Source organism: Bison bison, unplaced genomic scaffold (assembly GCF_000754665.1).
Source record: "Bison bison bison isolate TAMUID 2011002044 unplaced genomic scaffold, Bison_UMD1.0 scf7180017864199, whole genome shotgun sequence".
Taxonomy (NCBI): domain Eukaryota; kingdom Metazoa; phylum Chordata; class Mammalia; order Artiodactyla; family Bovidae; genus Bison; species Bison bison.
The window spans coordinates 3,150,308-3,162,943 of record NW_011494771.1 but is presented as its reverse complement, the minus strand read 5'-3'; the positions used below and the strand labels follow the sequence as shown (position 1 = coordinate 3,162,943).

The 12,636-nt window shown below is 44.5% G+C and overlaps 1 long non-coding RNA gene across 1 annotated transcript in view; it reads left to right on the top strand.

Moving 5' to 3' along the window:
* Positions 1–1,146: 1,146 nt before the first annotated feature.
* LOC104991738 overlaps positions 1,147–12,636 on the top strand; it is a 16,299-nt gene continuing 4,809 nt past the window's right edge. Inside the window, exons 1-2 of the long non-coding RNA XR_825635.1 lie at positions 1,147–1,967; positions 6,614–6,728. This is a non-coding gene — a long non-coding RNA (uncharacterized LOC104991738). The remainder of the gene's footprint in view (positions 1,968–6,613; positions 6,729–12,636) is intronic.

The window sequence follows — 12,636 nt, the reverse complement described above, 5'->3', positions numbered from 1 at the left end:
TTTTGCCATCTGCCTCTTTACAGTAAGCATTTGATTTCAGTTAGGCATTTTTGTCTTCTAGAATCTGTGCATCCTGGACCCTCACACCCTGCACTCAACTCCGCTACTCTCTGTTGCTGATGGCACGAGGCCTGTGATGGCTTCCTTTTTTCTGTACTGGTTTTAGAGGTAGAAAGGAGGATGCTGGGATGTGGATATAGTTATTCAGAAGGCTCTGCCAAGCATTAGTTCTTTGCTGGCTGGGACAATGAGCTCTGGAACACGCTGCAAGGTCTAAATGGAATTTTGTTTTGGGTACAACGAGTTATGTTCTCATTTATACCAGAGTAACAAGGATTGCTACCTTGACTATCTAAACTGAGGTGGGAGGGGTGCATGGGCTGGGAGCAGAATGGGGAATTAGATATTCTTACATGTTGCTCTTTGGAGAAGGAAATGGCAACCCACTCCAGTGTTCTTGCTTGGAGAATCCCAGGGACAGGGGAGCCTGGTGGGCTGCCTTCTATGGGGTCGCACAGAGTTGGACACGACTGAAGCGACTTAGCAACAGCAGCAGCAGCAGCATATGTTGCTCTTAGAGTTCTTTGGAAATAAATAATTGTAGCGGGATTTCTTTTTTCTTTTTTTTTCCGGGCTCATATGGCCAAGTACAAACCCAGAGAAGGAGGAAGTTAGTTCATATTCTTGCTTTCTTCTAAGGGCAAACAGATCCACTGACCTGTTCCCAAGGGCTCGTTTTCCATCTCTGCTGGGCTCATCAGAGTGGACGGTGAGTCTACAAAGGCCGATGGGGAGAAATGCTGCTGAGAGCTTACCTTTCGGGTCCCTGCCTTTTTCTATGGAACGTGACCTGGGCTCTGCATCTGGTCCCCTGACCAGTGTGTTTGTAGCAGAGGCGGCCTGCTGGGCCATACAGGGGAGCTGCAGGGGGTGTCCAAGTTCACATGTCCCGCATTCCAGGCGAATGTTTTTGACATTGAGCAATAGCATAGCTCTGCCAGGTTTGGGTCTGTCGGATTGGAATGTAACCTAGAAGGAAAGTCCCGGAGTGATTCAAATGTTCACCTCCCGGCAACCTTTTTTTTTTTTTTAAATTACTTTTAATTCTCCAATGACAAACTCAACCCAGCAGTCTCACTGGCCCGCAGCACTTGTTGGTGCTGATAAGTCCAGCTTCCCAAGAGATAGGAATGCAAATCCGAATATTTTGTTGAGTCATGTGTACTCTGCGGCTCTTTCCCAAACATTGCGTCAGATCCATCACTGGCAGCTCCCAGGACTCTGCTGGATGACATTGGAGGTCCAGGAAAAGCTCTGTTCATTTCTCAAAAAAATAAAAGGCCTCTCACTCTCTCCATCTAATGGGTTGTAACATCCTGTTCTTAAGAAAGCCGAACCCCTGGAGGGAGCAGAGGCGCAACGGGTTTTGTAGATAAGTTTGAAAAATAGGGCTCTTGGCTTTTCCCACCCACTCCTGTCTCTTAGCAACAGGACAGCTGATGGTATCCACCCAGGGGGGAAAAAAAAAAACAAAACACAGAACATGTGGGGGAGCCTGTCTGCATTCTTGACTGCAGTCTGATTTATTTAAACCTTCCTGCATTCTTGGGTGTGGAGACCCAGGAGTCACGTCATGAAAGCATTCCCCTGCCCTTCTTGTGACCCTGCAAATGAGCGGATAGAGGACAATCTCAGAAGGAGATGGACATTCTTCCAAGGCAAGAATCGGCTTTATCTGGGGGCGGGCACTTCCTCCGATTTGGGGGAGTTGCCGTTTGAAAACTTGAGCACATTCATAGAGGGAGGTAGACTGGGATGTGGCTTTGGAGAGAGCCCTGGACTGGTGGGATGGGAGTCCAGTGCCCTCAGCTCTTTCTACCTTGGGACCCCTGGCAGGAAAGCTCTGACGCTCTCCCTGTTGGCTTTCTCAACTGCAGAGTAAGGGCATTGAATGGACATTCTCTCAGGTAACTTCTAGCACTGAATCTATCATTTGAGTGTACACATGTGTGAGTGCACATTTATATAAACCTTCTGTTGTATCACGCACCCATCTGACTTTCTCTTTCTCTTGAGCTCTAGTGTTGTTAAGTGTTAAGTGATAGAGCAAGAATGTGAGGCCAGGTCAAGCCAAGCCTGAAACCCATGTTTTCAATCACAGCCCTATACTTAGGTTATGCAGCCAGAGGTGCCATGCGGTTGGTATGTTATGTAATATCTTGTGACCTTTTTGTCTATATCTCTGAATCCATGGGAACAGAACTGGGATGTTGCAGAGGATTAGGCTTTCATGGTCAGAGGGATCTGGGTTCAGATTCCTGCTCCATCTCTTAATAGTTTTGTGGCCTTGGGATTCTTGACTGTGTGACACAAGAGTAACAAATCCTGTGTGACCAGGTTGCTCTGAGGATCAGGTAAAATGATGTCTTTAGAACACCTGGCCCAGTGCTTGCTACATGGAAAGTGCTCAGTGAAAAGGGGATTGAGGTTGAAATAATGATTGATTATAGGTTTCTTGATGGTAGGAACTTACTTTAATTATTATATAACCCCAGTATATTTTGTGGCACACAAGAGACAAATTATGTTTGCTGAGCCAAAGAGATCTCTCTCTCTCTCTTTATCACACACACACACACACACACAGGCCCAAAAATGATGAATTTTATGACTTCATGTTGCTGGAACTTTTTGGTAGGGCTCTGCATTTTAGAGCACTAAATCATAGCTAAGATAACCAATATGATTTAGTTGCAGTTGGCTGTTTATCACACAACTTGAATGTTCTTCAATCATTTTCAAATATGAGCAGTTGCTTTTCAAAGTACTTTTTAAAAAGCCAGATATTGTCAGGGTGTCTCTCTGTCTTTCTGTCTCTCTCTTGGTCTCTGTGTCTCCTTCTTTTCTACTGAGCTCTTCCTAGGTAGCAGGCACTGTGCCAGTTGTTTTCCATTCATTATTTCCACTTTACTTGTAACGACTCTGCCAAATAGGTTTTGTTATTCCCATTTCACAGCTGAGGATCTTGAAGCTCAGAAAGTGTGAGTCATCCACGACCACTGTTAAGACCCCAACTCTCAAGTGGCAGAGAAAAAATTTGAACAGAGATCCCTCTGACTATTAAAATGGGGAAGAGAGAGATAAATTCATATTTTGTCTTAGTTATGAAGCCCACTCCCTTGGGAAAAAAGCCATCTATTCCCTTATTAATACTAGGGAACTCCGAGCATGCACTGTACCTGGCTGTGCTAACTCCATTATATATTATCTTATTTAATGCTATTCACAATCCTGAAAGGCTAATCCTTTGTTATTAGACCTAAATATCAGAGGAGGTAATTATTGAGCTGCAGATAGATTCAGTCAGTTCAGTTCAGTCACCCAGTCGTGTCTGACTCTTTGTGATCCCATGGACTGTGGCACTCCAGGCCTCCCTGTCCATCACCAATTCCTGGAACCTGTTCAAATTCATGTCCATTGAGTTGGTGATGCCATCCAACCACCTCATCCTCTGTTGTCCCCTTCTCCTACCTTCAATCTTTCCCAGCATCAGGGTTTTTTCCAATGAGTCAGTTCTTTGCATCAGGTGGCCAAAGCATCAAAGTTTCTTGGAAGGACTTTAGCATCAGTCCTTCCAATGAATATTCAGGGTTGATTTCCTTTAGGATGGACTGGTTTGATCTCCTTGCAGCACAAGGGGCTCTCAAGAGTCTTCTCCTAAACCCAAGTAACCCAGGCTACACTTGGCATAACTGGGAATTTAACTTAAGTAGTCTGACTCCAGAGTAAACTCTCCTCACAAGCTCATCTACTGGTTTTGTTAGTGTCCATGAGGGCAAGTCGTCTCCATTACTCTTGGGAGCATTATTATAGCTTCTGTAGAACTTAACTTCTGTTCTTTTAGGTGATGCCCATCACCAACCTCTCCTTGTCCTTGAGAATAAACAGTGGACATTGAGGGGATGGAAGCTTTAGAATGATAGACTAATTGATTTACAATACTGAAAGATTTAAGAGATCACCAAACTCAGTGGCTTCTAACCATGGGGCACGAGCTGTTTGGCGGTGGTCCAGAGGATCTTCCTGACCCAGGGATTGAACCCAGGTCTTCTGCGTTGCAGACAGGTTCTTTATTGGCTGAGCCACCAGGTAATTCATGATCAATATTTACAAAGTGAGATGAATAGAATGGAAAATATAGACTGTATTGCACTGAGGGTGAAATAATGTTGAGAAACAATTGATTTACTGATCTGTGTTAACCTGTGTTCTGGGTCATTGTGTAAAATACATTACTTATTGAGGGTCATGCTTGCCAGACTTTGAAAACACTGGTTTCATCCAGTGGTTTTTGAATTTTGTTCCAAGAAGCCCTCAGATACTTTAATGGAGATGAGAGAAGTTGAGTAGGAAGAGCTTCAAGAATATCACTCTTACAGCTAAAGTCTGATCAGATCAGATCAGTTGCTCAGTCGTGTGTGACTCTTTGCGACCCCATGAATCGCAGTGCACCAGGCCTCCCTGTCCATCACCAACTTCCGGAGTTCACTGAGACTCATGTCCATCGAGTCAGTGATGCCAAGCAGTCCCGTGTTTATCTGTTTTTCATGTTGAATTTTCATATAATAGTTTATCTTTTTAAAAAAGGACTCTAGAATCAGTCCTGGGTGTTCTTTGGAAGGGCTGATGCTAAAGCTGAAACTCCAATACTTTGGCCACCTCATGTGAAGAGTTGACTCATTGGAAAAGACTCTGATGCTGGGAGGGATTGGGGGCAGGAGGAGAAGGGGATGACAGAGGATGAGATGGTCGGATGGCATCACTGACTTGATGAACAAGAGTTTGGGTGAACTCTGGGAGTCGGTGACGGACAGGGAGGCCTGGTGTGCTGCGATTCATGGGGTCACAAAGAGTTGGACACGACTGAGCGACTGAACTGAACTGAACTGAAAAAAACAATTGAAGAGCCACTGATTAACCATTGGAACTGTGTTGTATTGAATATTGATTCATCCTTGTGTGGCTTCACATGGTTACCAAGTACCATATGCACAGCCAATGAGATGGCTGCCACTGAAATATACAGCAAGACTAGAAAATATGATCTTCCCCTGTCTTGAACTTGTTGTAAGAACCAGTTGTTATAACAACAACTATTTCTTACACCAGATATGGTAAAGGAGTACATGATGATGATGTTCAGAATTTGGTGGGTTCTTTGAGGTGGCTCAGATGGTAAAGAATCTGCCTGCAATTCAGGAGACCCAGGTTCGATCTCTGGGTAAGGAAGATCCCTGGGAGAAGGGAATGGAAACCCATCCTGTATTCTTGCCAGGAGAGTTCCATGGAGAGAGGGACCTGGTGGGCTACAGTCCATGGGTTGCAAAGAGTCGGATACGACTGAGTGACTAACATTTTCACTTTTTGAAAAGTTATGCAAAGGATTGTTACAAGAATGGTTATGGATGGATAGAAGCTGGCTAAAGCAATGGAGATGAAATAGAAAAAAAAAAGGATTATACTTTGGTTCAGATCATCAGCATGAATACAACTGTAATATGAATTTACTTGATAACAGTTTATGACTCCAAGTCTGAACTTATTAACTGATTTCTAACTCTGTGAGTCAGTACAGTAGTGCCATGTGGACCAAAACCTAAGGTCAGCTTGCCTACATATCATGTGTTCATGGACGTATGGTATAGAGGACCCCTGTAAAAAGAAACTGCTTGCCCATGGCCAAAGTACTTTGCAGCTTTCCCCATGTTAGATAAAGTGTTTCCCTTCTTCTTGATTTTGGTGGACCCTGTGATTGGCCTTGGCCAATAGAATGTGGCCAAAGTGATATGCCGTCTGGAACCTACTCCTCATGCATGCTGCCTACACAATCTGGAACCCTTAGACTTCTGATACAGGCATGTGAATAACTCTTGATTATCCTTCTGGAGGCAGGCAATGTAAGAGAGACCTCAGGTGTCCTAACCAAGGTCATCCTGGACCAACCAACCTCTAGCCCATCTGCCAGATGATGGCAGACACGTGAGTGAGCCCAGATACATTCAACTGCATTCAGCCCAGACCAGAAGAATTGCCTAGCTGACCACTGCAAGAATGAGCTGTTAGTAGTTTTTGAAGTGTTCTGTTAAGCAACAAATTCTTGCAGATGTACCCACTCTCCTGCTCTGGCAAATCCATGCTGGAAGACACACCATGGCCACATCTGATTGCAATCAACATTAGTTAGAGATGTTAACACACTAGGATTTGCACAGATTGGAGCAAAGAGAGGGTTTCTGAGGACGTACCAAATAAGGAATGAGGAAGCTTAATCTGGAAAGTAAGGGTATTTGTAGGAACATATGCTCTACCTTCTGAGATTTGACATTAGTGGGAGAAGTGGGATGAATTCTTTATAACGTCTGTGGTTGCGATTTTTATCCCACTGCCTCTATTCTTGCAGTTGCCTTATGGTGGGCAGAGTGTTTGTTCTCTTGAGCACTATCTTTGAGCTTGGGTTTGGATGTGTAACTTGTTTTGGCCAATGAAATGGAGGCAGAAGTTATCGTGTGCCTCTGGAGGACTCAGTCTTCTGTACTTCTGTTATCACCACCAGAACAGAATGCTGCTGGCCCACTGGTCCCAGAGGAAGATGAAAGTCGTGTGAAACAGAGTCACCTGGAGCCTGTGATACAGTCTTTCTGGGCGACCCATATATTCATAAATGAAAGGTGAATGCTTACTCATGTGCTGCTATGGTTTCCTATTGATTTTTACCCAGCCATAGGTGACCAGAAAGACTTCCGCGATTAAAATTAGAATCAAGGAATGGCTGCATTGGGGAAGCAGTCTTCCATTGCATTTAAAGATGGGTATCTTTGCTGAGGAAAATGAACCGCTCCAAAGTGAAACACATGGTTATATTAGGAGTCTCCTATCCATGGGCTATTCGATCATCAGGAAACTGTACATGATCTTAGTTGGAATGGGGATGGGACTTTCTTTCAGAGTGACTAAGATGCTAAGCAGTTTGGGAAGTGATTAGCTAGTCATTTCATCTATGTTTCAGCAGAGAGGGAGGACCAGCGGGAGCGTAAGCACGCGTGTGTGTGTGAAGACAGTGTAAGTTAGGAGCAGCAGTCGGTGTGGGAAGCTGCAAATGCCCCACCAAGGTGTTGACCTTTGATTCAAACTGGGAGCTTGAAGCCTTTGTTTTTCAACTGGGAGCCCCTCCTGCTTACATCCAAAGACCCAGTTTAAGTCCAGTTTTCTCTCTGGGAAATTTTCCTGACCTTCCTAGTCTTCAGAGACCAACTTATCTCTGAGCTCTTCATCTTGATGTAGTTCATATGCTCTCTTAGCCTTTTCCTTGACTTTTTCAGGCTAAGATGGTGGATTTCCATGTGCTCGCATAGTGTTTCCTCAAATTAAAGAGCTTGCTACTCTGTGCTATGGTCTTGTATCTTTCTTCAAAGCCATGTGTTGGTTGAAATCAAGGAATTTGGCTTATCCATTCTGGTGCCCCCTCTATGTAGCATGGTGCCTGGCACACTCTAGGGCCTCAGTAAATACTTCTTGGATGAATGGATGTAGATTCCTTTCATCTTTTGACAAACTGAACTCCTGAAAGGCAGTTGGTATTTACATTTCCATAGTGCTTCAAGGTCTGTGCATTTATTCATTCAACAAATATTTGATGAATGAGGCTTATCCTGACTTTTAAAGCCTTGTGCCATCTGGCTCCTATCCATCTCTTTGACATTATTTTGTGTGGCTCTAACCCTCATTCATTCACCTGTTCAAGCCATACTGGGCTTTTCTTCTGTTCTTTGTATTCTTAAAGCTCCTCCCCATCTCAGAACTTTTGCAGTCTTTTTGGTAGCAGTCTCTACCCATTGCTCTTCTATGACCCCCTCCTTCTTGTCATTCAGTTCTAGCTTAAAGGTCTCCTCCTTCAGGAGTCCTGTCCTGAGTGTCCAATCAATGATACCACCTGCCTCTCTATCACATTCTTCAGTCCCTACATGACATTCATCTCTTTCTGATAAATAACCTCATCCCTTCTTTCCTTCCTTCCTTATTTGCTTGATTGATTGTCTCTCTTCCAAAATATATCCAAAATATAAGCTTCATAATAATAGGTACTTTTTAAAATTTTTACTTCTCTATTCCTAGTGTCTGATAACTATGTCTTGAATGGATGAATGAATGAATATAGGTTCAGCACTGAACTGTGTTGCAATTTAATGGAAAGAGGACTGATAATTACAGTTTTGCTGAATGAATGATCAAAATACACATGGTACAGCAGAAAAACCAAAACCAAGCCAACGAACACTAAACACAAAACAAAACACTGGAGTGCGTGTAGCCCACTGATGCACCGATGCCTCAGCTTCCTCTGTGAGATGAGGATAATGACACCTGGTTCATCAGGAGCCTTAAGTGAGAGAGGGAAGGGATAGCACCCAGCATCATACCTGACATCCAGCGGTGCCCCATGAATGGTGTTCTCCACCCTCCCCCTCTGATGTGGCAAATAAAATGCATTGAAAAGCTTATATTGGTCTACATAGATGATCCACTCCAGAGAACTGAACTTCGATTCCAAACATGGCTCCTAGGCTTCAATTCGATTCTGAAAATGTTGCTGGTATTCCAGTGTTGACAGTGGAGGTGGAGCTGATTATCGTTCATTTGTGAACCACGTACTTTGAGTCTTTGAAAGCCTTGGTGAACCCGGGAGGTCTCATTAGTTGCTGTTCTAGGGCAGTGTGATGTGGAACTATGTGATAATTGGCCGTAAGCCACTGAAAAAGCCCAAAGAGCCAGGAAATGATGTAGACGGGGCTGATCATCAGCAGAGGTGCTGTTGATAACTGCTGGTGTTGCCTGACACGCCATCCTTGGAGAATTAGTCCTTTAGCTTAAATCATTGCCCGATTAAAAACAACAATTTCAGCAGTCACTAGCATGTTAATAAGAGTTTGCTGCATAGCAGGGTTCCCTTTATATAGATCTCATTCAATTCTCACATCCAAAACAGTGGTTGTGTTGAGTGACCAGGGTTAAGGCAGGTTGAGTCTGCATCTTGGGGTAGTTCTTTCTGGAGGCCGGGTGGCTGAGTGTCTGGGGTGTCAGGTCCCATCAAAACCCTGGAGAAGGGGCAAGTTTGGCCAGTGCAGGGGCGAGGGCAAGGACGATTACACAACAGAGCTCCCAAAGTGAACTCATATTTGTTTCCAACCTGTTTTTCCTCTCCCCGCTCCACCTACACAGATGTGCTCTTTAAATATTTATTTGCCCACCTTTGCTGTGTGTGGTAGACCTGATCCCTTTGAAGGTGTTTACTAATTAGATCAGGCTGGGAAGTTGGGCAACTTCAGATGTATTTGTCCTGTGTAAGGTAGACCCTGGGCACAAGACCCCTGAATAGCTGCAGGGAAGTTAGTTGCTCACTGAGCCCCCCTACCCCCCACTCCACCCCCACCTACTTTCTTTATTGGAGGAAGTCCTAATGATTGCTCAATTAAGCTAAATGACGCTGGCTCTTTTTCTGCCATTAGCTCCTGACACAATTCTGAGACAGACATCAGAGAGCCTGGAGCCGGAAGGCTAAATGCTCTTAGCGAACACGATTATGGATCAGTTGCATGCTGGGCTCAATTTGACACCATCCACATGCAATTCTTACTCAGTGACACAGCATCCAGGCCACACGTATTGACTTGCATCTGATCTTGGCTTGAAAGGAAAATCGCTGCTGCAGGAATTCAGGTTCTACAGACCCTCAGGTCACTGGCCTCAAATATTTAAAAATAATATTTGCTTCAGGAGAATCTGTGCTCATGCATGAGTGGATGTGTTTGAAGGGATGTGAGCAGGGCATGTGTGTATGTTTGTATATATATCCAGTTGAAAGAGCTTTTAGAAGAGATGATGCATGTGGTGAGTGGACAAGTCTATTGTACTGGGTCTAAAGGCATCCTTGGTTTGTGGTTCAGGTTTATTTGATGTCTTTCAGCCACTTCGGCTATTGTCACTGTTCTGATAGTCAGAGAGAGGTGAACAGCTGCTGATGACCATGTGGGATGTCCATCTGTGATCTCAGGGGATCCACTAAGTGATTCTTGCCTCAAACATCTTAGCTTGTTTCAACGGTAAGACCAAAGCACTTCCCACTTTCAGATCAGTGGCAAGAAGCCTGAAAATATGCTGGGATCTATGCCTGTCAACCTGTGACAAAGATGTAGGTGTCCCTGGACTTTGCCCTGGCCCTCCTCTCTGTTCTGCAGACTCCTGCATACATGTCTGTCACAGTCCAGAATCCGATCTCTTGGTATGTTCACTGGGAGGCTGGGAGTACCTTAGCTTTGTAACCTCAGCACCTCACTCTGTTCCTGGGTCAGCAGTGTGTATCAGATGAACCAAATAGGCACATCTCATAGGGAGATATAGGCTTCCTCCTGATGTTACTAAAGAATAAAATGGAGAGCAGAGCCCCCCAAATGAGCATTGGATGGAGAATCTTGGGTGGGCAGGGTGGTGCAGGGCAGGCCAGTGTCCACCTGTCCCTGTGAGATTTGACTTTACATCTAGGGATGGGGTGGCTTCCCTTTTAATCCTGGTGCCACCCTCAGGTTGTGTGCTTGCTAAGTTGCTTCAGTTGTATCTGACTCTTTCCAACTTTATTCACTGTAGCTCAGCAGGCTCCTCTGTCCATGGGATTCTCCAGGCAAGAATACTGGAGTGGGTTGCCATCTCTCCAGGGGATCTTCCTGACCCAGGGATTAAACCCATATCTCTAATGTCTCCTGCATTGGTAGGCGAGTTCCACCAGTGCTACCTGGAAGCCCATAAGAACAGCTGACTCATTGGAAAAGACCCCAATGCTGAGAAAGATGGAAGGCAGAAGGAGAAGGGGGCAGCAGAGGATGAGATGATTAGATAGCATCACCAACTCAATAGGCATGAATTTGAGCAAACTCCAGGAGAGACTGAAGAACAGGGAAACCAAGCCCTAGTTCATGGGGTTGCAGAGAGTCAGATGGGACTTAGCGAATGAATAGGAACAACACCATCAGGTTGGCCTCCAGTTCATTCTGTTTCTTGATGCAACACTTCGGTTTGAATAGGGATAAACCTCCTTCTAGTGATTGTGTCCTTTGGAAATAGAGCTTAGTATTTAGAGCTTCTAGGACCATATTACCTGAATCTGAATCCCATCCCCACTATGAACACGCTGTGTGACCTTGTGACCTTACTTGTCTCTCCGTAGCCCTTCATCAGTTTCCTCAATGGTGAAGTGGAGGGAATACCATTCTTTCTAATAGGACTTCCTTGGTGGCTCAGTGGTAAAGAATCTGCCCGCCAATGCAGGAAAGGCAGGTTTGATCCCTAGGAAGATCCCCTGGAAAAGGAAATGGCAACCCACTCCAGAAATGGACAGAGAGGCCTGGGGGGCTACAGTCTATGGGGTCACAAAAAGGGTCAGACATGACTTAGTGATTGAACAACAACAACCAGCTGTTTGTGGTGTTAAATTCAAGCACGTTTTTCAGATTAGTTTCTAAGTCACTGGTGGAGGGTAACTCAGGATCATTTCCTGCTTGTTGGTAGAACCTGGTGAGTCTGAATGAATCATGACAAGGCCTCCCAAGTCCTAGCAGACACAGAAAGGAATTTGAACAACCGTTCTGTTGAAACTTTATTAGAGAAATGATGGCAACAACTGGTCTTTGTGAAGGTGACTGCGGCTGACAGCCTTTGTAATTCACTGTGCCTCGTAAAGCTTTTGTGAAATCTCTGTCATCCCCATGGTAAGAAGGATGTTGATCACAGGAATACACCATCTATGACTTCTCCCAGGTTTCTGATCCTTCCAGGGAGGGAAAGTTAACATTTTGGGGGCTCTTCCCAAGAAACCAAATTGCTGAAGTTATGGGACTTGTTCCCAGTGGTCAGATCTTGTTTGATGAGAATTACTGTAGCTTTATGTCATTCTATATTTACTTCCCTGTTGGCTCAGATGGTAAAGCATCTGCCTACAATGCAGGAGATCCGGGTTCAATCCCTGGGTTGGGAAGGTCCTCTGGAGAAGGAAATGGCAACCCACTCCAGTACTCTTGCCTGGAAAATCCCATGGACGGAGGAGCATGGTAGGCTACAGTTCATGGGATCGCAAAAAGTCAGACACGACTGAGCGACTTCACTTTTTTCTTATGTCATTCTGGGGCTTATGGGCTTGGGTGAGAACTCCTTGACATCTGTTGGAATTTGATGACTGAATGGCGCAGAGAGGAGAAATGGAGAAGGTAGATGTTTATTGACTCAACACAGACTTGTTAAAAAAATATCAGCTACATATATAAAATCTCTTTGCATTAAAAAAAAAAATTACTAACTCTCAGGAGAGAAAATGATTATAACTCACTGCTATTTCTCCTAGGTAAGCAGATGATTATACATTCCTATGTCAAAGAGAAAAGTTCAGCATAGGTTCAAATCTGGGTCCCTGCAAGGCACAGCCTACCATGGATTTTCCGACATCTGCCGATGAGACTTCCTAGGATTTCATCTTTCTATTTTTCTCTTCACCTACTCTCTTCTTTTTCCATATGGGAAAATAGAAACAAAGAA